General features: G+C 36.7%; 1 long non-coding RNA gene across 1 annotated transcript in view; it reads right to left on the minus strand.

The window, feature by feature from the left end:
* The window catches only part of LOC129013558 (uncharacterized), a 166974-nt gene extending 144493 nt beyond the window's left edge, over positions 1-22481 (minus strand). Inside the window, exon 1 of the long non-coding RNA XR_010123916.1 lies at positions 21679-22481. This is a non-coding gene — a long non-coding RNA (uncharacterized LOC129013558). The remainder of the gene's footprint in view (positions 1-21678) is intronic.
* Between the last annotated feature and the right edge of the window lie 2642 nt (positions 22482-25123).

Genomic DNA, 25123 nt, shown 5'->3' on the forward strand with positions numbered 1-25123 from the left:
GGGGAGGCTGAGTCAGGAGAATCGCATGAACCTGGGAGGCAGAGCTTGCAGTGAGCTGAGATCGCACCACTGCACTCCAGCCTGGGTGACAGAGCAAGACTCCGTCTCAAAAAAAAAAAAAAAAAAAAAAATCTCTATCTAGAGGATTTCAGCCCTAATCATAGAAATATAAACAATGATCTCTGTAACTTATTTATTTATTTATTTATTTAGGTTTCACTGTGTTGCCCAGGCTGGAGTGCACTGGTTATTCACTGGCACAAGCATAGTACACTACACAGCCTCAAACTCCTGGTACCACATGTTCATCCGACCCATCCTCCCTAGCAGCTGGGACTGACTACAGGTGTGTGCCACCACACTTGCACAGATACAATTTTTAAATCAAGAAAGTTGCATTTCCTTTTCCTCTTTCCCATGGTCATTCTAATCATGTGAAGAATGATCATACAAATCATTTTATGATTAGTTACTGCAGATGTAGATGCATTATAGTTTCCATACAATCTTTTACGCTGTCCACTTGTTACTTGGATCAACTTTATTTTTGGATACTTGAGAAGAAGAATGGGCTTTAGTGTTCCCTGAAGAATAGAGTGAGTAAAATAGAAAATCATCTCATTTATATTTTATAACATTATTGCATTTGTACCATGAGTTTTATGTTCCATGAAGGCTCAATTAAGTTAACAGGAAAACCTGATCTCAAATATATGAGTCATGTCTACACTTCTATTTATACTGAAATAATCTTAGATTAACAGAGAGTTGTTAAAATCTTACATAAAGTTGTATATACCCTTCAATTTCCTGTAATATTAATATCATAGACTATCTATGAAAACTCAGAAACTGACAAAGGCACAAGACTCTTAACTAAAGTACTGACTGTCTCCATATTTTACCAGGTTTTCCACTAATGCCATGTTTCCTTTTTTTTTGGATCTAATCCAGGATAACATATTATGTTTACTGTCAAGTCTATTATTGTTTATTGAAGCATAGCCAATTACCACGTAGCTTAGTGGCTCAAAAGCACACACAAATTACTCACAGTTTCTCTGGGTCAGGAATCCAGATGTGGATGATGGCCAAGGCTGAGGTCTCACCTGAAGGATCAGCTGGGGAGGAATCATCTTCCAAGTTCACGTGATTGACCAGGTTGAGAAGACTTCACTGATTAATTATTCCATACCTTTAAAATATCAATAGCAATATTTTATTAACTGTTCTTAAAAAAATAAAATAATAGAGAAGAGATCAGTGTGCAATGCATTCTATGAGGTAGTTTCCTCTGAGGTTACAACCAAACAAAGATAATCCAAAAAATGAAAACTATAAACTAATATGCTTTATGGATACCAAGGCAGTAATTCTCAAGGAAATAGTTTCAACACAAATCAGGATCATAAAACAGAATTAAACACTAATTTATTTATTTATTTACTCAGGATCATAAGTTTGGTAAAACAGAATAAAAAGAATTAGTGTAATAACTATATTAATGTAATAAATGACAAAATTTTCATTATCACAACTAAAGATATGGAATAAGCACTTTCCAATTCAAAAACCCACTCACAGTAAAAACATTTAAATTTTGCATAAAGGGAATGTTCTTAGCTAAAACAGGCACCTATGAAAAATTCACATGACAACACACAGTATCAAGTAGGTCTCAGTAATATTCCCAAAATTAAAAACACAAAAGGTTACCTATTCCCACTAATTCAACTAAACATTATGCTTGAGGATATAATTTATAAAATTAGGCTAGAAAAATAAATATAAGACTTCCAAATTGAAAGGGAAAAAGTCAAACAATCTATTGGCCAGTGACATAATCTAATATATAGAAAATCCTAAAAAATCTACTAAAATAAGGCTGGAAGAAAAAAAAATTCAGTATGCATGATCAATGTAATAAATTGCATTCTTATACAACACAAACTAATCAAATAATGAAACTCAGAAAATAATTTCATTTAACATGGCATCAAAAAGGAAATATATTTGAAAATAACATAATAACTGCAAGATATATATACTGAAAATTACAAATCATATTTAAGTATTAAAGAAATCCTAAATAAGTGAATAAAAGAATTAGTGTAATATACTATATAAACTAGATTTTCATTGATCAGAAGGCTATTAAATATTAACCAAGATGCTTATAATTTCTAAATGCATCTTCAGATTCAATACAAGCCCTACTAAAATTCTAACTTTAATCTTTTTCATTTTTAGCAATTCTTGGACCACTGATTCTAAAGTACACAGAAAAATGCATTTGATCCAGAAAAGCCCAAAGAATGTTAAATATTTTTTACAGAAATACAAATGATATTTATAGAAGGTCTGCCCATAGGGGAATGGGGCATAGTTCCCTACTTTTTATGTATGTGCTGTGCATAGTAATGTTTTTTGCAAAAGGTACAACATGAAAAGGGGAGTCATATAAATTTTATAGTGGAGAAAACTGTGAGCTAAACTGCCTCATTCATGTGATCAAATAACATTACCATGATAAAGCAGCTGGGCACAGTGGCTCACACCTATAATCCCAGCACTTTGGGAGCCTGAGGTGAGAGGATCGCTTGGGGCCAGGACTTAGAGACCAGCCTGGGCAATGTAGTGAGACTCTGCCTCTATAAAAGTAAAAGTAAAAGTAAATCACCCAGATGTGGTGGCACATGCCTGTAGTCCCATCTACTCAAGAGGCTGAGGTGGAGGATCATTCAAGCCCAAGAGCTCGAGGCTGCAGTGAGCTTTGTTCACGCCACTGCACTCTGGCCTGAGCAACAGAGTGAGACCCTGCCTCAAAAAACAAACAAACAAACAAAGTGATATAGCATGTTGAAACTATGTATTCTTGTTATAGTATCATGAGAATAAAACTTTCTCTCTGTGGTTTTCCTCTGCTAAATCCACAACAGCCATCAGCCATCCAATCATTAGGAAAACACCAGAGATATCCCAAAGGAGGGATTTCAATGACACCAGAAACAGGAAAAATCTGAGAAACTGGCACACGATATCTACATGTGATGTGGTGTCCTGGGCAGAATCCTGGAACAGAATATGGACATTACATGAAAACAGAACATCTGATTAGTTGTGAATCTTGGTGAATGATAATGTATAATATTGGTTCATCAATTGTGACAAATGTCTCAAATGAATGTAAGAATTTATAAAAAGGAAATTATGTGTTGAGTATATATGAACTCTCTGTATGTACTTCTAACTATTCTATAAATCCAAAACTATTGTAAATAGATTTAAAATAAATAAATAAAATATGTATTTTTTTAAAATTACACTATTGAGCTTACTAAGCAGAACATTGTCGACCTTGTAGTGTCCCAGGTGCTCACCTCCCCATTCTCACCCTTTTTGTTACGCTGGTGAACATTACTATTATTTTGAATTTTCCTTTTTCCATTTGCTAACTTTTCTTTCTCAGTTTTTGGTCTCTAAATTTGTATTTGTAAATAATGTCCTGTTCGCTGTTTCTTGTCTTCACAAATAGATAATTACATGTCTCTATCTATATTGCTCAGTAAAATTATAAGAAACATTCAGAGAAATCCAGATTGTGATACATTTTACAAAATATGTGACCTGTTTTCTCACAAAGGCCAAGGTCAGCAAAGTAAGTGAGGACTGAGAACCTGTCCCAGATTAAGCAGGATCTGACGTTGGCAGGTGAACTCTAAGATGGTGCACAATGATCCTCACAGCTTGGTGTATACAACCCAATATTCTCATCCTTTCCTTGTGACTTTGGGGAGAAACTGAGACTTGTTATGATACTTCAGAAGACTACAACATGATAGGATGTCACTTGAGTCATCCTGTTACCTAAGATTATGATACCTGTCTTGCTGCAAGCTCTCTGTCATGGTGGCTTTGATGACACATTCAGCCATGGCAGAGAAGCCAACATGGGAAATAATTGAACGCAGCCTCTGGCCACAGACAGCAAAAATCTGAGGCTCCTGGTCCAGTATCCTGCCCTAGAGGTTGAAATTTATATTTACAACTAATCTAAGCTCCTTTCATATAAAAGTATACTGCTTCAGAAGTAGTGGAACCATCTCATTAAAGAATAGTTCTATTTCTTCCTTTTTCCTGTATTTTTCCTTTTGTCTCTCTTTTCCTATCTTTCATTTTACTAATAGGTGTGTGTATGTATATATATATATGTGTGTGTGTGTATATATATCTTATACTTACAAAAATATAATTAAGTAAATTGCTGCTTTTTTTTTTTTTTTTCCTGAAACAGAGTCTGGCTCTGTCACCCAGGCTGGAGTGCAGTGGCGCATTCTCAGCTCACTGCAACCTCTGCCTTCTGCATTCAAGCGATTCTCCTGCCTCAGCCTCCTGAGTAGCTGGGATTACAGTCGTGCGTCACAATGCCCAGCCAATTTTTGTATTTTTTTTAGTAGAGATGGGGTTTCACCATGTTGGCGAGGCTGCTCTCGAACTCCTGACCTCAGGTGATCCACCCACCTCAGCCTCCCAAACTGCTGGGATTAAAGGACTGAGCCACCACGCCCAGCCTTGCTACTATTTTTTTGAAAGGCACCTGTCTGCTATTGAATATAATTATTTGAAATAAGCTGTTATATGTAAGATCAATTAAGAATATGACAATTAAAAGTTTTTATTATCTTGAGTAACCAATAAAAAAGTATTAAAAAAGTCTGAGATGCTAAGAAAGAAGAATGAATTATATGAAATGCTGAATAAAAACCACAAAAAAAGGAAACGAATGGAAGACAAAAATGGAAACGGGCAGTGCAAAAACTAGAAGATAGTAACAAACATGGTGGATATTCATCCAACTACATCAATAATCACTTTCAAAAAGTGTCAAAACCTAATTCAGAAGAATCATAATCAGAATATCAAGATATGTGTGAGTTACTTTATAAATTAATTTCAATATTGCTTTCATTTTTATATGAATAAAACGTAAATTCAAAATTCTGGATGGACTTTTTCAATAAGTGTAAATAAGTCTCTTATGTGTATAAGAGTTTAGACAGAGATATTATTCTTTCTTTGAAATTCTACTTCAGTTTTGGATTCCCTGACATACTGTGGATGTCCCCAACGAAACTACTACAGACATTACATATTCACCAATCTGAGCTTCCCTTTAGTGATACAAAGGCCAGCTCGCTTGTCCATCTTTCTCTGTGAGTTTGGCGCACATTGTTCCTTACTCAGCTTCACACTGACAACTACATACATATAGGCAGCGGTACAGTAATGATGGATTAATTGCAGGAAGAATGAAACAAAATGTTGTGGTAAAACTTATGGGGATTGGACATGGCTTATCACAGGTAAAAATGGACGATTCATCTGGAAGGATGGATTGCAAGGCAGTGCACATCAAACAATGAAGGACAGTGACATCCTAGAGACACGAAACAATGACAATTACTGTTGCCTCAGGTTACTGCTAGGGGAGAGTTTCCAGGCTGTGGTGTGGCACAGACTCTGGAAGACACTCGGAGTTGAGAAGATGGAACTGACAGTCTGGACAAAGAGGTGGCTGAATTTCATGAAGCCGTCCTCCATGGCTGCATGAGGAGGGAGCACATGTGCCAACACCCATGCAGGCTAGACTGTGGTGTCATCATTACTCCACTGAGACATGGTTCACAGGAGTACTGGAGCAGTACAGAAACAAAAAGCAAAGATACAAAGAAAAGTAACTTAAATGAATTCTTTAATAAAGATTAATTCACCTTTATGCTTTCATCTAATTTCTGACTACAAAAAGACAAAGTTTTCCATGACTCAGTGATCTTGCATCAAACCCAAGGATGAAGGAATAGATACTGTTTAGAAATAAAGTAAACAGTGTGTTAAGTAGGTTCAGTCACCCTGTGTGGACACCAACCTGCCTTTCCTATGTTATCCTGTTAGTTGTGGCTGGTAAAATCACTACATTATGAAATAATTAAAGTACACTTTTCTACTTATAAGAGAACAATGTATTTGTCACCAAAAGGAGAAGCCAATAAAGGTTTCTTCCTTCATTGATTTTGCTTAAAATAATCTCCAGTTTCTTTTGCACTTTAAAAGTATTTTTTCTCTGTTCTTCACAACGTGAACGCCACAGGCTATGTAGTTTGCATGAAGTATAGGGTTGCTCTTTAGACACGGTGAAATTAAGTTAAGTTGTAACCCAGTATACCATTTTCCTAAAAATTACCTTTGCATTTTTCCTTTTTCTCAGTGTTCACCTCTTGCTTAGCTCCTTAGAAATGCAAATGTAATCTTTTGCTTCCTTCATTTCCACCAGTGAAACAACCTGCAAGTACTGCCAGCATATCTAAGTATATGTTTCCTTAGAAATTCTAAGGACCAAATGTTGAACCAAAGCAGGCAACATTCAGAATTCTCCCTCACAAGGAGACTGTCTCAAGACAATAGTTAATCCACATTCCAACTCTTTCCTCAATGACACTGGTCAGACTAATGGATGACCCCTTAGCTAAGTTTTACAGCAAGTCACATAGACCCCACACCTCCATGTTCCTTCTGCATACCATCCACAAGAAAGTTCCTCTTCTTAAAACCCTGCTTTCTTCCCAGAAAACTGAAGCAGCTCCTTTAGATATGAACCTGGTTCTTCTCCATTGCTAAGCTGTGAAAGAAAGTCACTTTCCTTTTACCACCCTCATGTTTGTTATTTGATATTGTAAGTGACAAGTGGCCAAACCTGTGTTTGGTAACAAATTCGGTGGCCCGTAGGGGAGCATTATATGTTCTGGGCAACCCAAGCCTGTGAGCCTGGTTTTGCTACCAAGGCAGAGGATTGTCTGTGAGCACCAGCAGCTGAAGGACAGCAGAGCCCATGGCAGGAACGTTAGGGAACTTCCAAGCAGCTGCTGAAAATCCTTCATTTCCTAGACCCTCCCTTTCACTTCCTCACACAACTTCTGCAGCCATCAACACTTTGCTGGCACAAAGAATGTGACCTCTGAAGAAGCTGGCAGCCCTTGCAACCAAGTGAGCTAGTCGGAGTGCACCCGGCTTTCCTGTGTCTTCTGGGGTGTCGCTGGGGCTCTGCTGTTTCGTCTGGTCCACTAATGGGACTATCATTTGAGCGTTTTACAGATTTCTATTTGTGGCACTATGGGGCATTGCTCCATTTGGTCTCAGACACCCGTGGAGCTGTTTTGAACAGAGGAGAGAATTCTGGATTCTACCCAGCCCCTTAACTGGGGTTTGTTTGGAAGCTCACCATTTGTTTGTAAGTGTGAGTGTGTGACCTTTGAATGTGGGCCCTGATCTATTCCTATCCTTTTCACATCCAACTTCATCTTCATGACTGTCTTGGAAGCCACCTCCAGCCTTACTCATCTCAGTCAAAGGTACCCTTAGCTCTCTCCAGCTGGAAACAGGTTCCTTCGCCCATGACTTGCAGAGGTGGGAGGGATTCGTCTCACACTGTTCGTGTCTAGGGTAGTGGGGTCTCCCTGATGGGATGTAAGCAGGAGTGGTGGGGGTACCAACCCTATACCATGCAGTGGCTAGAAGGTTCACAAACCTCCTTTTCTTTCTTTTTCTCTTTCCCTCCTTTTAAAAGGCCTGGCAGGAACTTCATATTCTCATTCTCTTTGGGATTTCAGCTGGTTACTTATTAAGACCTACTTTTGTGAATATTTTAAACAGATAGGCAAATTATAGCAAGAAAACTTTAGAGCTCAAATGGTTAACCGCAACTATTAAGTTAAGCAGAGTCATCAAAACCTCTCTTTCTTCCTCTGTTTTCTCTTCTGCCTGCTTCAAATTGGCTGTTACTAAACTGTTGGTGCTGTGGTAAGACTCATTATTTATGGACTAACTAGAAAGAAAACAAAGGAAACTTGTTTAAAACTGAAGGAAAAAAAGGTAAAAGATGATTTTTTTAAAAACAAATCTGCCATAAAGATTGCTTTACCCAAATTTTGGTTCATTGGATTATATATTGGAGAAAACAAAATTTAACCATGGAAACAAGTTTTAGTTTTGTCAGACAATAATGTGTATCCAGCTATTTTTATAAAATACTGAGTGTGTACTGTTATTTTATGGTTAGAATCCCAAGGTAAAAGCTATTAGACCTTTGCTTGTGTGTATATACATATTTAGATATGTTTGTGTGTATGTACACATATTATGTGTTATGTCTAGCCTGCTACCAAATTGACTTACAAGTAAATAAGTGCTCATAAATTAAGTCAGGATGCTTTTCAACTTCACGTAAATTTAGTAATCCTTGACAAATAAAACCGGTTTTAAGATTACTGGTGACATAATATTATAAATATCTTCAAAATGATCAGCGTATTTTTTATCTGAGTTTACTGAACAAATGGTTTTGTATTTATCTCTGTCTATATATTAAGGTGTCAGGATATGACATCAAGGTTATAAGACCATAAACCCAGCCAAAAACAGAATCATTTTTGTTTGTGTGATTTTACAGGTGAGTTAGACTAATTTAATATTACTAGTTCAATGAAAACAGTTAAATCTTCTGTGCTATTGACAAAATGCCCATATATTGAACTTTAAGGTTCTTACTTAGGTAAAAAACCTAATGTCCACAGACTTTAAAAATGGGTAATAGGGACATAACTAAATAATTACTACATTTGTGCAATATCCCAGTTTTCAAAAGTACTCTAGGTAAACTGTTAAAATGGAAAAGCTGAGTACACGTAAATGAGATCAACACTGCTAAGTGACATTTTTGTATAATTTAAAATCTTAAAATCATTTTCGATGCTTACTAGATGTCTAGGCCATTTCCAATTAAGAAAGAGTTATTATATAGAGAAAACTGTTCTAAAAATGGTGAAATGGTTCTCATCTATACAATACTAACATCTGATAGTTCAGGATTTCTTTTTTCCTAGGTTTCTATAAAATGTGCCAAAGAAGAGGTGTCCTTATTGAGAAAAAGAATTATTTTGTCTAATTCAAAAGTTATCTAAAAGTTGATTCAAATTACGGTTTGAAAAGTTTATTTATGAAACAAGCTGGAAAGGAAGCAGTAAGTGGTGAAGAGAGATGTGAAGAAAGATACAGATAGGAACATATACTTTTGTTAAGGAAGGTTATAAAGGAAAATGTAATTTTATATGAGAAAGAATCATGTAAGGGAAATTATTCTCCTAAAGTGAAATGACTGGTTATTTATTTTATTTTATTTTATTATTATTATACTTTAAGAGTTAGAGTACATGTGCACAATGTGCAGGTTAGTTACATATGTATACATGTGCCATGCTGGTGGGCTGCACCCAACAACTTGTCATTTAGCATTAGGTATATCTCCTCATGCTATCTCTCCGCCCCCCCCACCCCACAACAGTCCCCAGAGTGTGATGTTCCCCTTCCTGTGTCCACGTGTTCTCATTGTTCAATTCCCACCTATGAGTGAGAACATGCGGTGTTTGGTTTTTTGTCCTTGCAATAGCTTACTGAGAATGATGATTTCCAATTTCATCCATGTCCCTACAAAGGACATGAACTCATCATTTTTTATGGCTGCATAGTATTCCATGGTGTATATGTGCCACATTTTCTTAATCCAATTACTGGTTATTTAAGAAACATGTTCTTATTACAAGGTTAATCTAGAAAAAGAAAATTGAAAAACATTAAAAAAAGAAACAAGTACTATAAGACAAGTATACAGTCCAAGCATGTGACAGATGGTCTGTGTAAGTCATGATAAGACTGGTGAAGGGGAATTTATAAAAGAAATTTTGTATGCAATTAAGTTAGCCATTAAAAAGGAATTGTTAATAATAGTCTTTCTAAAGAATGGTCCCCTAGGTTAAATCAATATTTTCTTAAGGTATCAATTTATTCTTAATAAAATTACAATAAATTTTGATTTTCTATTCTATAATCCACTTCTTTTGAAAACTTCTGAGATTCATATCTCAAATGTTCAATTGTTGTCTTGCTGCTATCAGCTTTTTCTCCCTTTGATGTGGCCTGGGATGATAACTCTATCCTTCAGCTTCTTGTCAGCTCCTGTAACTTTTCTCCTTAGTTCTAAATGTTGTTGTGGCTGATGCTGAAATATTTTATCTTAGAGGTCTATAAAAGAAATGTTTTCCTCCAGGATAACCTGATTCTATACTCTTGGGTTTTGTTGTTGTTTTTACTGTGTCTAAATTTTCACTGTAATCAGGAAATTTATCATGCAGCTACTAAGAGTCATGTATTCCCCAGTTCTACTCAAAACCTTGTACACACTCTTCCCATGTTTGATTACATTCAAGCACTTTTTATCTTAAGTTGTACTTCCAGGTTATCTAAATGGGCTTTCTTCTAAGGAGAGGCAGTCACACTAAAAAAGGTTTTCCTTTGACTTTTTGGTAACTGGCTTAAGAAACAAGATTTTACATTTTATCAAGACAGTTCCTATGCTGCCTTTATTAAGTGTTTAATTGCTTTTTAAAAACCCCCAAAATTTGAAAGGAGTAAGGTTTTTACACCCGTGTAACTTTTTCTACTGCCTTTAAAGTCTTCCAATGATCACTTTGGTTAAATGAATAACTATTGTTTTACAAGGACCTGTGGTTTAGTTTTGATCAAATATTTTAAGCTTTCTCACATCTTTCACAGACATCTTCAAAATTGAATCCTAAATTAAGTGTCTGACTTACTTCTGGGGCTTATCAAAGCCAAAAAACATTAATCACTGTGAAGTGTATCACCACCTCCAACACCCTGAAAAAGTTCTTATCAGGTGATATCAACTAATCTCTGTGGTGTTAAGGTACAAGGAATTGACTCCTGGATACATGTAGCTCCCCTAAAGAAGACATAGACTCCTGCCAGCATCTAACATCATACTTAACTTAACCAAAGCCTCATCTTTAGACTCAAGCAAACGCAATAATCAAAGTACACTGCTTTCATGCAACACAGGGAAAGGCCTGTATTATACTTTATTTAATAATTTCCCTTGTATCAGAACTAGAAATATATGAAATATAATTTATTCTGTGCCTTAATGCTAAATAATTTAAATGTTTATCTACCTATAGGCGTCCTTTCCTATCACTCATTCTTTTTTTTTTTGAGAAGGAGTCTCGCTGTATTGCCCAGGCTGGAGTGCATTGGCATGATCTTGGCTCACTGCAATCTCTGCCTCCCGAGTTTAAGCAATTCCTCTGCCTCAGCCTCCCGAGTAGCTGGGACTACAGGCATGCACCACCATGCCCAACTTTTTTTTTTGTATTTTAGTAGAGACGGGGTTTTACCATGTTGGCCAGGATGGTCTCGATCTCCTGACCTTGTGATCCACCTGTCTCAGTTCTGTCGCTCTTAGAACAAGACAAGGCTTATGGCATTTTTGCTTAAAATGTTGCTCATGGTGAATATTTTGTTTTATTAATATATCCAGAATTTAAAACTGTTCAATTTCTCCAGAACCAGGGACTATCATGGAATATATGAATGCATGAGATTGTAAGGGCCGGTTCTTGTGGAATAAAATTAATTCAGACCCCCCAAATAAAGGATGGGCATATGGATGCCTAAACAGCTAAATACAATACTTATGTTTTGTTTAGCTATAGTTCCTATAAGCCAAGATTACAACAGCTCAAAGCAGAAAATTCAGAGACAATTCAGTTACATAACCTTACCTTTTGACTTTAAGTTTTTGGCTCTTACATTGCTTAAAAGGGGTTTTAAGGATTAATGACTGCCTGCTCACCTTCATTCCAGTCTGGCCTACAACATTTAATTGGATACAAGACTCTTGATTCTAAGTCCCTTGGCCATAATGGTTGCACCAAGGAACATGGTGGACACAGGTCAGGCAGCACGCCGCTCTGGCATTGACATGAGAAAAAATAAAAGCGTGGCTACCGATACTGCCTCTGGCATACCTTGACAAAAAAGGAGAATATAAACTATAAAATAAAGTCCTAAGCCCCCAACAACTTAATGGACACTCCCTACCCCCATGTTAGCCAAAGCAACCTGAAAAACTAATTCAGACCATGACAACAAGAGGGGTGTTGAACATGCTTCACTATACCTTCCTCCCATTATGAGAATTTAGGCACAACTGATCAGCATTAATGTTACAATAAAAACTGTAAAACAGACTCTTTATAACAATAAAATACCAAATTATGAACAGGACTTAAGAACATGCCAGGCAAGAGTTAAGTCTCATATTCCTACACTTTACAAAAAGCAGACTATGTTTACAACTGCCACAAGGTTTCTGTGTTTCTCTAGCAGCCAAGCAAGCACTACCCTCAAGATGAGCTGACTGACTGACCCCAGCCACTGTTCCACCAGCCGTAACTACAGACTGAAGTAGACAAGAGACCAATTTCGGTAATTTTCTCCTGATAAAAGATCACTCACCATAAACTAGTTTTGGCCGGTTTACAGTAAATGCACACTTGTATGTCTTTGTCCTCAAAAGAACTTTTGAAATATAGGGCATAATTATAATACATTTAAAAGTTAAGTCTCTGCCCCAAAATCAATGAGTTATATGTTCCATGGATATTTGCTAATACACATGGGTCAGGACCACTTTCATGACTATTCACAACTCCTCCTGTTGCCTGTTAAGTATGTATAGTTAACCAACTTGTCCTCATATCTCCACAGGAGCTCTGGGTGGAAGTGACATTTGGGGCTTTGCACTATAATTAAGACTAAATGCTGTGTGTACTTCCTGGATAACTCCAGAAACATCCTCAGCCTTAAAAGACATGCACAAGCAAACTAATGCTATGTCTAATCTCATGATGTCTTTAAATCATATGGCTTTAGATATCTTCACTGCAGCCCAGGGCGGCATTTGGGCATTCATTAAGGCTGACCATTTTACACACATACACACACACACACACACACACTAGATTATTCTCACAATATAACACAAGCTATGCATGTAGATACCCATATTTCTGCTATAGATGCCTTCTCTCAGGACTCTATGGCATCATGATTTAGTCGGCTTCCTGGTACGTAAAATCCTTTTATATATATTATTAATACTGTTAAATGCCCTCTTCAGCTGCTATGAATTTTATTCCTGTTGTACACTCTACATGGAGATGCAGGAAATCATTCTCAGAAATTCTTGGATCCTCACACCATATACGCACAGTAAGTTCCTGCTGAAAACTCAAGAATATTTTCAACTCCAGGTAAACAGATTCCATTCTAATGCTCTATAACTATGCTCCCTTTCAGTAGGAAGCAGACCAAATGAGTACGATGCTCCAATACCATAAAAATAAAGTGGAATTGGATAGTGGGGTGTTGTAACCTAGTACTTCATTGTCTAGAGAAAAAATATTTATTTTTCTCTTTTTCCTGTGTGTTCATATCTTACTTAACTCCTTAGAAATGCAAATTCAAACTTTTCCCTCCTTCCTTTCCACCAGCCAGACCACCAGCAAGCACTGTCAGCTTATCTAAGTATATGTTTGCTTACAAATTACCAAATCTTGAACCAAAATAAGCATCCACCAGAATTCTCCTTCATAGAGAGATTGTCTCAAGACATCAGTTAATCCACAACCTGACTCTTTCCCCGGTGATGCTGGGCAGACTAACAAATGACCCATGACTAGAGATAGGTTATCCAGCAAGTCATGTAGATCCTATACCTCCATACCCCTTCTGCATCCCCTGCTTGCCAATATTTCTTCTTAAAACCCTGTTTTCTGCCCAGAAAACTTATATGGTTCCTTTAGATATGAATCCAGCCCTTCCACATTGCTAAGCTCTGGAATAGTGACTTTGTTTTGTTTTTTTTTTGGAGACGGAGTCTCACTCTGTCCCCTAGTAGCTGGGATTACAGGCACATGCCACTATGCCAGACTAATTTTTGTATCTTTAGTAGAGACAGGGTTTTGCCATGTTGGCCAGGCTGGTCTTGAACTCCTGACCTCCGGTGATCATCCAGCCTCGGCCTCCCAAAGTGCTGGGATTACAGATGTGAGCCACTGCACCTGGCCAGTGACTTTCTTTTTACTACCCTTCTGTTATTTGATTTTGCAAGTAGCCATTGCCAAACCTGGGTTTGGTAACAAAATGGTGCCAAGCTTTAGTACAACAGATGAGGTGCACTTTTTTCCTTAAAGCATGGTCTGTCAATTCTGTTTACAGCACTGAAGCCCACAGACCCTGACTGCTGTCGTACCTAGCAGAGCAAGTGCCCATCTGTTATTATATATTCCCATAAAATACCAGTGTTTTTGCTCTGTTGATTGCTCATGTCTCACACATCTTGAAGAAGTGTTCCCTATGTCCTGAATGGTAATGCCTAGGTTTTCTTCTAGGGTTTTTATGGTTTTAGGTCTAACATTTAAATCTTTAATCCATCTTGAATTGATTTTTGTATAAGGTGTAAGGAAGGGATCCAGTTTCAGCTTTCTACATATGGCTAGCCAGTTTTCCCAGCACCATTTATTAAATAGGGAATCCTTTCCCCATTTCTTGTTTTTGTCAGGTTTGTCAAAGATTAGATACTTGTAGATATGTGGCATTATTTCTGACGGCTCTGTTCTGTTCCATTGATCTATATCTCTGTTTTGGTACCAGTACCATGCTGTTTTGGTTACTGTAGCCTTGTAGTATAGTTTGAAGTCAGGTAGTGTGATGCCTCCAGCTTTGTTCTTTTGGCTTAGGATTGACTTGGCGATGCGGGCTCTTTTTTGGTTCCATATGAACTTTAAAGTAGTTTTTTCCAATTCTGTGAAGAAAGTCATTGGTAGCTTGATGGGGATGGCATTGAATCTGTAAATTACCTTGGGAAGGATGGCCATTTTCATGATATTGATTCTTCCTACCCATGAGCATGGAATGTTCTTCCATTTGTTTGTATCCTCTTTTATTTCCTTGAGCAGTGGTTTGTAGTTCTCCTTGAAGAGGTCTTTCACATCCCTTGTAAGTTGGATTCCTAGGTATTTTATTCTCTTTGAAGCAATTGTGAATGGGAGTTCACTCATGATTTGGCTCTCTGTTTGTCTGTTATTGATGTATAAGAATGCTTGTGATTTTTGCACATTGATTTTGTATCCTGAGACTTTGCTGAAGTTGCTTATCAGCTTAAGGAGATTTTGGGCTGAGACAATGGGGTTTTCTAGATATACTATCATGTCATCTGCAAACAGGGACAATTTGACTTCCTCTTTTCCTAATTGAATACCCTTGATTTCCTTCTCCTGCCTAATTGCCCTGGCCAGAACTTCCAACACTATGTTGAATAGAAGTGGTGAGAGAGGGCATCCCTGTCTTGTGCCAGTTTTCAAAGGGAATGCTTCCAGTTTTTGCCCATTCAGTATGATATTGGCTGTGGGTTTGTCATAAATAGCTCTTATTATTTTGAGATACGTCCCATCAATTCCTAATTTATTGAGAGTTTTTAGCATGAAGGGTTGTTGAATTTTGTCAAAGGCCTTTTCTGCATCTATTGAGATAATCATGTGGTTTTTGTCTTTCGTTCTGTTTATATGCTGGATTACATTTATTGATTTGCGTATATTGAACCAGCCTTGCATCCCAGGGATGAAGCCCACTTGATCATGGTGGATAAGCTTTTTGATGTGCTGCTGGATTCTGTTTGCCAGTATTTTATTGAGGATTTTTGCATCAATGTTCATCAAGGATATTAGGACTTCATGTCTAAAACACCAAAAGCAATGGCAAAAAAAGCCAAAATTGACAAATGGGATCTAATTAAACTCAAGAGCTTCTGCACAGCAAAAGAAACTACCATCAGAGTGAACAGGCAACCTACAAAATGGGAGAAAATTTTTGCAACCTACTCATCTGACAAAGGGCTAATATCCAGAATCTACAATGAACTCCAACAAATTTACAAGAAAAAAACAAACAACCCCATCAAAAAGTGGGCGAAGGACATGAACAGACACTTCTCAAAAGAAGACATTTATGCAGCCAAAAAACACATGAAAAAATGCTCACCGTCACTGGCCATCAGAGAAATGCAAATCAAAACCACAATGAGATACCATCTCACACCAGTTAGAATGGCAATCATTAAAAAGTCAGGAAACAACAGGTGCTGGAGAGGATGTGGAGAAATAGGAACACTTTTACACTGTTGGTGGGACTGTAAACTAGTTCAACCCTTGTGGAAGTCAGTGTGGCGATTCCTCAGGGATCTAGAACTAGAAATTCCATTTGACCCAGCCATTCCATTACTGGGTATATACCCAAAGGACTATAAATCATGCTGCTATAAAGACACATGCACACGTATGTTTATTGCCGCATTATTCACAATAGCAAAGACTTGGAACCAACCCAAATGTCCAACAATGATAGACTGGATTAAGAAAATGTGGCACATATACACCATGGAATACTATGCAGCCATAAAAAATGATGAGTTCACGTCCTTTGTAGGGACATGGATGAAATTGGAAATCATCATTCTCAGTAAACTATCGCAAGAACAAAAAACCAAACACCGCATATTCTCACTCATAGGTGGGAATTGAACAATGAGAACACATGGACACAGGAAGGGGAACATCACACTCTGGGGACTGTTGTGGGGTGGGGGGAGGGGGGAGGGATAGCATTGGGAGATATACCTAATGCTAGATGACGGGTTGGTGGGTGCAGCGCACCAGCATGGCACATGTATACATATGTAACTTACCTGCACATTGCGCACATGTACCATAAAACCTAAAGTATAATAATAATAATAATAATAATAATAAAAAAAGAAAAAAAAAAGAAAAAAAAAAAAAAAAAAAAAAAAAGAAGTGTTCCCAACCCTCGCATTTTTTTGTCTAAGACAACAAAAATTAAAATCTAAAAAGAGCATAAGCGTGAAAGCCTTTTGAGAACATTAAGGTAGATGAAAATGACAATAAATAAAAAATTGAAATTCCCTTTTTACAAGTCAATGGCACAAAAGTATTTTCTGCTTACAGCACTCAATGTACACATTTTCTAAGTGGTATTTTTTAGATCTCTGAGAACTAAAACCAAATTTAATAATCACTAATCAAATATAAGAAAATAATTAATATCTAATAGAATAAGTGTTCTCTACAAAGAAATGTCATATACACATTTATGGAAGTGAGGTGGAAGGAATTATGGAGTCCAGCTATTGTCTAAATCTTTGTATAAGGGGAAGATAAAGCAACATCATGAAGTTCACCCCTGCACAATTAAGAAGTGGTGGCTCCTTGAATTCAGACATGAAGTGTTACTGTACTGCTACACAAATCAATACCTTGTTAACCTTTCACACGTACAGCACACTAAGCCATATAATGGAAAGTTTCACACATGTTTTCAAGCATAAGGATCTGAGCCAATTTTGCCTTATGACTTCCACAACAGTTTCTGTCCTTCTCCTTTTCAACCACAGATATTTCAGAGAAAATTTGCAGAAAAACATAAAACAGAGAATGTGTAACATCTGTCTTTTCTAATAAAAGTGATGTTCACATTCAATTTAGGAGAGAGAAATATGAGAAAAGATTAAAATAATTAAAAGTGTTCATTGAAAAATAATTTTGAATGCATTTTTAAAACAGAAGAATAAAGACCTAAAATAGACAACACAAAAATAAAAATTTGGTTTTAGATGATGTTTATGAGAACAAAAAAAGAAAAAAATTATACCCAAGTGTTAAACACATTTGCACAACAAATCATATCAAAACCAGGATAAATATTACAATGCAAGAAATAAAGTCTTAAGGTATCACTGGTCAGCCAGCAGAATCAGTATTGAATAAACTCAGCCTTATTCAAAATAACTGAATTCCCCACCTCACCAACAGAAAGGACAGGGAGCTGCTGCCCTTGTGCATGGAGACCCCATACAGTGCCTCTGAGCTCAGAGGCTCCCATGTGGCTTTGACTTTGGTGGGCATAGTCTGGAGGAGAAACAACCTGTCACAGGGTCATCTACACCAGTGCAGGAGGTTACTATGGCTGCATCTCAAGGTTTTCAACACTACTGGCTGTTGTTGAAAGTATTTATACATAAAGTGGGGAGTGGTGTTGGGGGATTGTCTAAGATTCACAAGGATATTAAGGGATTTAAGAGTCTACAGCAACGTTCTAAGTTCTAAAACAGCTGGGTGCGGTGGCTCACGCCTGTAATCCCAGCACTTCAGTAGGCTGAGGTGGGTGGAATGCTTGAACTCGGGAATTCGAGATCAGCCTGGGCAACAAGGTGAAACCCCATCTCTACAAAAAATACAAAAAATAAAATAAAATAAAATAACTGGGCATGGAGCTGTGCACCTGTGGTCCCAGCTACTTGGGAAAGTGAGGTGGGAGGATTGCTTGAGCTCAGAAGTCGAGGCTCCAGTGAGCCAAGATCTTGCCACTGCACTCCAGCCCAGGTGTAAGAGCGAGATCCTGTCTCAAAAAAAATTAAAATTTATTTTTTTAAAAAAGTTCTAAACCTACAGCTTTATTCAAGGTACAGCTGAAAGTATTGGTGTAGGTGCAAGACATGCAGGTTGTTACATTTTTTACTTCATTATAGAGAAGTGCCGTGGCTAAAAGAAGAGGCTCTGGGCCTGGCACAGTGGTTTATACCTGTAATCTTAGCACCCTGGGAGACAAAGCAGGGAGGATTGCTTGTGGGCTAAGAGTTCTACACTAGCATGGGAAATACAGGAAGACCCGGTGTCTACCAAAAAAAAAAAAAAAAAAAAAGAATTAACCAGGCACGGTGGCTTGTGCCTGTAGTCCTAGCTATATAGGAGGCTGAGAGGGGAGGATCATTTGATCCCAGTAGTTTGAACAAAGAATCTGCTCTACAATTGAGCCACTATATCCTAGCTGGACAACAGGACAAAATCCTCTCTCTCTCTTAAAAAAGAAAAAATACAAAACAATCTTTGGAGAGAAAATTATTGTGCTAAATAGACTCTCTTAATAATAAGACAGTGTGGGCTAGGTGCAGTGACTCACACTTGTAATCCCAGCATGTTGAGAGGCCGAGGCGGGCAGATCACCTGAGGTCAGGAGTTTGAGACCAGCCTAGCCAACATGGTGAAACTCCATCTCTACTAAAAATACAAAACAATTAGCTGGGTGTGGTGGCGCACACCTATAATCCGTTACTCGGGAGGCTGAGGCACAAGAATCACTTGAACCCGGGAGGAGGAGGTTGCAGTGAGCCATGATTGCGCCATAGCACTCCACCCTGGGTGACAGAGTGACTCTGTATCAAAAAAAAAAAAAAAGATAATAATAATGATAATAATAAGACAGCGTGGAATTTGCACAAAGATAGAAGAAACAACCAGTAACTTAAAAAATAAAAACAGAGCTAGAATGCAGACATATACATATATAAAAATTAATTTATATGTTCATGCATGGGGGAATGATCAATTTTTATTAAAATGTTCCAGGAAATTGAATATCCACAGGGAACAACCAAGATCTGACCTTCGACCTCATATACACACAAAATCAATTCTAGTTGGTTCATAGGCTTAACTATAAAAATAATAGGGTATTCAGAAAATAATTTAGGAAAATATCTTCATGAAAAAGTGTAGGCTGAGCTGTCTAACTAGACCTGAAAATTATTTACCATGTAAGATAAGACACACCCTACATAGTCAAAGTGAGCAAAGACTCTGGGGCAGTGTCAAAGTCAAGGTTCCTTTATACGTTTCCTGCAGAAAGTCAGCTCAGTCTCCAAAATGGACCACTGAAGTGAAAATCATGCTTACTTCTTGTGATGTCAGTGTGGATTGTATGAAATGATAACATATAAAGCATGTAGTATATTATCAAGCCTATAATAGCCCCTAAAAATTAATGTCCTAATAAATTGTGAGATATATCATTTGCATCAGTTGTAACATGTCATTATTTCATACACCAGAATGGAAGAACAAAACCACTAACAAATGAAGAAACTAGTACTTTTATCACTTATAAATAAATCACATAGTAATAATATAAATACATTATAATTACTGGAAAAAGTATTTTCAATGTGAATACATGTGGATATTTGTCCTGTCATGCCTATGATTACATGGGATGGAACATACAAGAAAAATACATTGACAAAGGTTTTCCTAAATTTTCTGTCATTGACATGTAGCTCTCCTGAATCACTCTTCAACTCATCTGCCCATGATTTTCCCCATATTATTATCACCTGTGCTAATCTGAAGCTTTGGTGATGCTGCACTTCTCGTGAGATTCCTATGTTGCTCTTGACAGTTTATCTTTCCAACCTTCTGAAACCCCCTATGCAAGATATGATGTTGATGATATGACCTGAAAATGTCAATGGAAGGTTTATAGACCAAGCTCATGTATATGTAAATGAGGACAATCTCATTATGGTTGCCTTCTCGTCAATAATGTTTTAACACTATCAAATTTAAGGTGCATCTGTGTTTCATAAACGTGAAAATGTGTCCTCTAGGATGAATGGAATACACTGTCCTCTGTGACTGAACATTTCTCAGTGTTAGATTATGGTGGCTCATCAACTGTATTCTTATCTGTTATGAAGAAATATGCTTAAATTTTATCACATAAGTTTACCAAGTGCATTTACATTCAAGATAGCTATTAGAGACATTAGAGTTATTAGTGGAATACCATAATTCTTCTGTTATGCATGGAAATGTACTTGTATGAACTATGGTTTAAGAAATCCATTGAGGAAGAAGATAGAAATTATAAAGAGTTACTTGAAAAATTCACTGGAGTGATAGCTTTCTAAAGACCTACAAAAAGCTGTATCTTGAAACTTCCCACTGCAATCTTAGGAATATGACCAGTGATCCTTGTAAGCTTCATTATAAATTCCATTCTTTCAGCTATAACATTTATGTAGCTCTTTTTCCTTCATTTCCATTTGCCGTTTTAACCATATGGTTGGTGATCATACAAATCACATTATAATCAGTCACTGCAGAAGTAGATGCATAATGGTCTTTATAAAATGTTTTGATCTGCCCCCTTGCTACTCTGCTCAACCCTAATTTGGGTACTTGGATTTGAGGATTGGTTTTGGTTTTCCCTCAGGAATACACTGATTAAAGAAGAAACACATAAAGTATGAGTTTCTGTACACCCAAAATTCAGTCAACCTCCTAAACTATGGGAGTTTCTTTAAGTGTATGCAGAAACTCACATACAAAAACAAAAACTCACATAATTTAGGAGGTTGACTGAATTTTGCCCTACAGTTTTAAATTCCAGCAAGGCTAAATTAAATAAACATAAAGTCATGCTCTCAAATATCCAAGACATTCTTTCATTGAACTCCAACTTCTAATCAGGTTAGAGTGTGGAGACAAAGTGTTGGGTGTTTGCCTCATGATCTGGTCTAGAATTTGGTTTCTTTTAAATGGTATCTTTTTTAGAATTGTGGCGTCCAGGCCAGCCTCTAAGGAACTGTTGGTTTAAGATATTGTGGGAAATCACATATTTCATGCAGTTAGAGTTTGTCTGGGGACTCATTGCTCAGCACTTTGTCATCTGCTTTCTCCACTCACTAGCATCCAACTGCAAAATCCTATTGTGTAAAAGATTCATATCCAGGTCTCTGTAAGTAGAGACTGGCCTAAACCAATTTATCAGAAACATTTTTTGTACTCTGCTTACCTGCTACCTTGGTGGCTTTAGGGTTGGAAGTGGGCAACATAATTCCATAATGTGAGTGTCAACAGAATGCACGGTCCCAAACAATTCCTGATGGAGTCTGTAGAATTAAAAGAACTAAATTAGAACATATTTTTTCTGAAAGGTTTGAAGGTACAGTTGTCTTTTGATTACTTGAATAAGAAATCCCTGTACCAAGAAAACATGATCCTGAATGCAGAAATATGATTTATGTTCCCTGTCACTGAAATTTCTTATTCTTGGCTTCTAATATCTGAGAGTCATATCTCCCAAAAATGCTTCTGTGGGATCCTGAATATACACTGCTAAATGATGTCTACACATGGGGCTTTCTGGGATATGTGAAGGAAAGGCAACTTTTTCTGAATAAGTGGTTGCTGACACTCCAACTGGTGACTGGGTAATGGAGAAGGAGAAAAAGGAAGACAGCCCCTGGAGCTTGATGGTGGCTTCTTAAAGCAGGTGCACCTGGGTTTGGAAAGGTGACGAGATAAAAAGAACGCTAGTTTGCTATTCTCTCCCTACGTGCCCATTCATCTCTGGAAGCCAGTTTTTTGCTTATGTCTTTGTTTTCCTTTTAAAAATATAATAATTTTAGAAAACAAATTTATTTTGAAATAATTTCAGATTTACTAAAAGATACACAGGTAGAAAAGACAGTTTCATATACCCTTCAGCTAACTAAAATGTTACTACTATAACCATAGTATATTCATGAAAACTAAGAATCTCACTATGTTTCAAAACTATTAATTGATCTACAGGCTTCCTTCATATTTTACCAGAATTTCTAATAATGATATATTTATCTGTTCCAAGACCTAATCCAGAATACCACATTGCAATTACCGTCAGGTATATTACCTAAGATTTGGTGCATAACAAATTACTATACATCTTAGTGGTTCAAAACCACACACATATTACTCATAGTTTCTCTGGTTCTTCAGTCCAGATGTAGGTGACGGCCCAGGCTAAGGCTCAGCTGGGGAAAGGTCTCCTTCCAAGCTCATGTAACTGTTCTTAGGATTAACCTCTCTGACCTCATCAAGAAGAATTCATTAGTGAATTATTCGAATCACTTAAACAATTAATACTAATTTATTACAAATTATTCCCATAAAGTGGAGAAGACATGATTTCCCATTGTATACTGAGTTAGTTTACCCTGATACCACAACCAGACAAAGACATATACCTTATGAATACAGGGGCAAAAATCATCAAGGAAATATTAGTAAAACAAACCAGAAACATGTAAAAAGTATTACACACTATGTCAAGGTAAATACCTCAGAAAAGCAAAATTTGGTTCAACATACAATACAACTAGTGCTATGCACTATATTCATATAATAAAGAAAAAAAAACCACATAATCATCTCAGAAGATGCATAGGCACTTGAGAATTCTCAAACTCCCTATGAGAAAAATATGCAGCAAATGAGGCAGATAAGGGAACTGTTTTCCTTTTAAAGAGGATCCATGAAAAACCAACATGTCATCACAGGTTATCTGAAAGGTTCACTAATTTCTCCAAGATTAGAAACAAGACAAGGATTTCCACTCTTGACCCTTGTTTTCAACATTATGCTGGAGGATATAGACATGGCAATTAGTCTAGAAAAATAAATATAAAGCTTCCGGTATGGAAAGAAAGTCAAACTCTGTCTGTTGGCATATGACATGATCTCCTGTATAAAATCTCGACTCTAATGAAATATGTTTAGAATTTACAAATGAGTTCAACAAACTTGCAGTATATAAGGTCAATATATAAAATCCTCTGAATTTCCATATGCTAGCAACTGACAGTGTAAAACAAAAAACTCAGAATGTTCCATTTGAGATGACATCAAAAATAAGTTTCTCAAATTAAGTATAAGATATATACACAAAACTATAGAAGAAATTTTGTTAAAAAATAAATGGAAAAAAAACTTTGACTATTCATTGCTTATAAAGGTTAATGTTGTTAGGCTGACAATATTTTCCAAATGCATCTATAGATTTAATGCAACCTCTATCAAAATCCCAGGTGACATTTCCTTTCTCTAAATTCACAAAGTTTATCTAAAATTCATATATAATGCAATAGACCCAGAGCAGCCTAAATAATTTTGAGAAAGAAGAAAAAAGGTTGGCATGGGAGATACATACTTCCTGACTTCAAAACTCACTACAAAGTAATAGTAATGAAGATTTATGGTACTAGTATAAGAAAATAGATGTTGATCAATATAATAGAATATAATGCTCAAAAATGAATACTTATATTTATAGTGAAATAATTTTATAATATCACCAAATTATATATGGATAAATATTTTTACGCAAATATTTTTGAAACAAGTGCATATTCCACGTAAGTTCATCTTCTGCCTCACACTGAAAATGTAATTGACTCAAAATGATCATATATCTCTATATAATAGCTAAACAGGCCCAAAATATAGAAAATAACAACAGGAATACATCTTCGTGGTCTTAAACAGTCTTTCCTAAGATATGATGCTGAAAGCAAAAGGGAAGAACAGAAAACAGGTATATTAAACCTCATTAGAATTTGAAACTTTTGTGATTCACACTACACCATCAAAAATAAAGACACCTATAGAATGGGAGTAAATATTTGCAAACAAAAGCAAAAACTGGCAAATTAAATCCAAGTAAACTTAAGAGCTTGTGCACAGCAGAAGAAAACTATCAACAGAATATACAGACAACTTACAGAATGGGAGAAAAGTTTTGCAACCTATGTGTCTGACCAAGGTTTAATATCCAGCATCTATAAGGAACTTAAACAAATGTTCAAGAAAAAAAAAATCAACCCTATAAAAAAGAGGGCAAAGGACATGAACAGACACTTTCAACAGAAGATACATATGTAGCTAACAATCATATGAAGAAAAGCTCAACCTCACTGATCCTTAAAGAAATGCAAATCAAAACCACAATGTGATACCGTCTAACACCAGCCATCTAACTAATTGGTGGATGTCTCCATTAGTTCAACCATTGTGGAAGGCAGTGGGGAGATTCCACAAAGACCTAAAAACAGAAATATCATTTAACCCAGCAATCGATTACTGAGCATATACCCAAAGAAATAAAAAGTGTTCTATTAAGAAGGCACATTCATGCATATGTTCATTGCAGCACTATTCACAATAGCAAGAACATGGAATCAGCCTAAATGCCCATCAATGGTGGACTGCATAAAGAAAATGTGGTACATATACATCATGGAACACTACGCAGCCATAAAAAGAATATCATGTCCTTTACAGGAAAATGGATGGAGCTGGAGGCTATTATCCTTAGCAAACTAATGCTAGAACAGAAAACCAAATACCGTATTTTTTCCCTTATAAGTGGGAGGTAAATGATGAGAACACATAAACACACAGCGGGGAACAACACACAC

Source organism: Pongo pygmaeus, chromosome 16 (genome assembly GCF_028885625.2).
Source record: "Pongo pygmaeus isolate AG05252 chromosome 16, NHGRI_mPonPyg2-v2.0_pri, whole genome shotgun sequence".
Classification (NCBI taxonomy): Eukaryota; Metazoa; Chordata; class Mammalia; order Primates; family Hominidae; genus Pongo; species Pongo pygmaeus.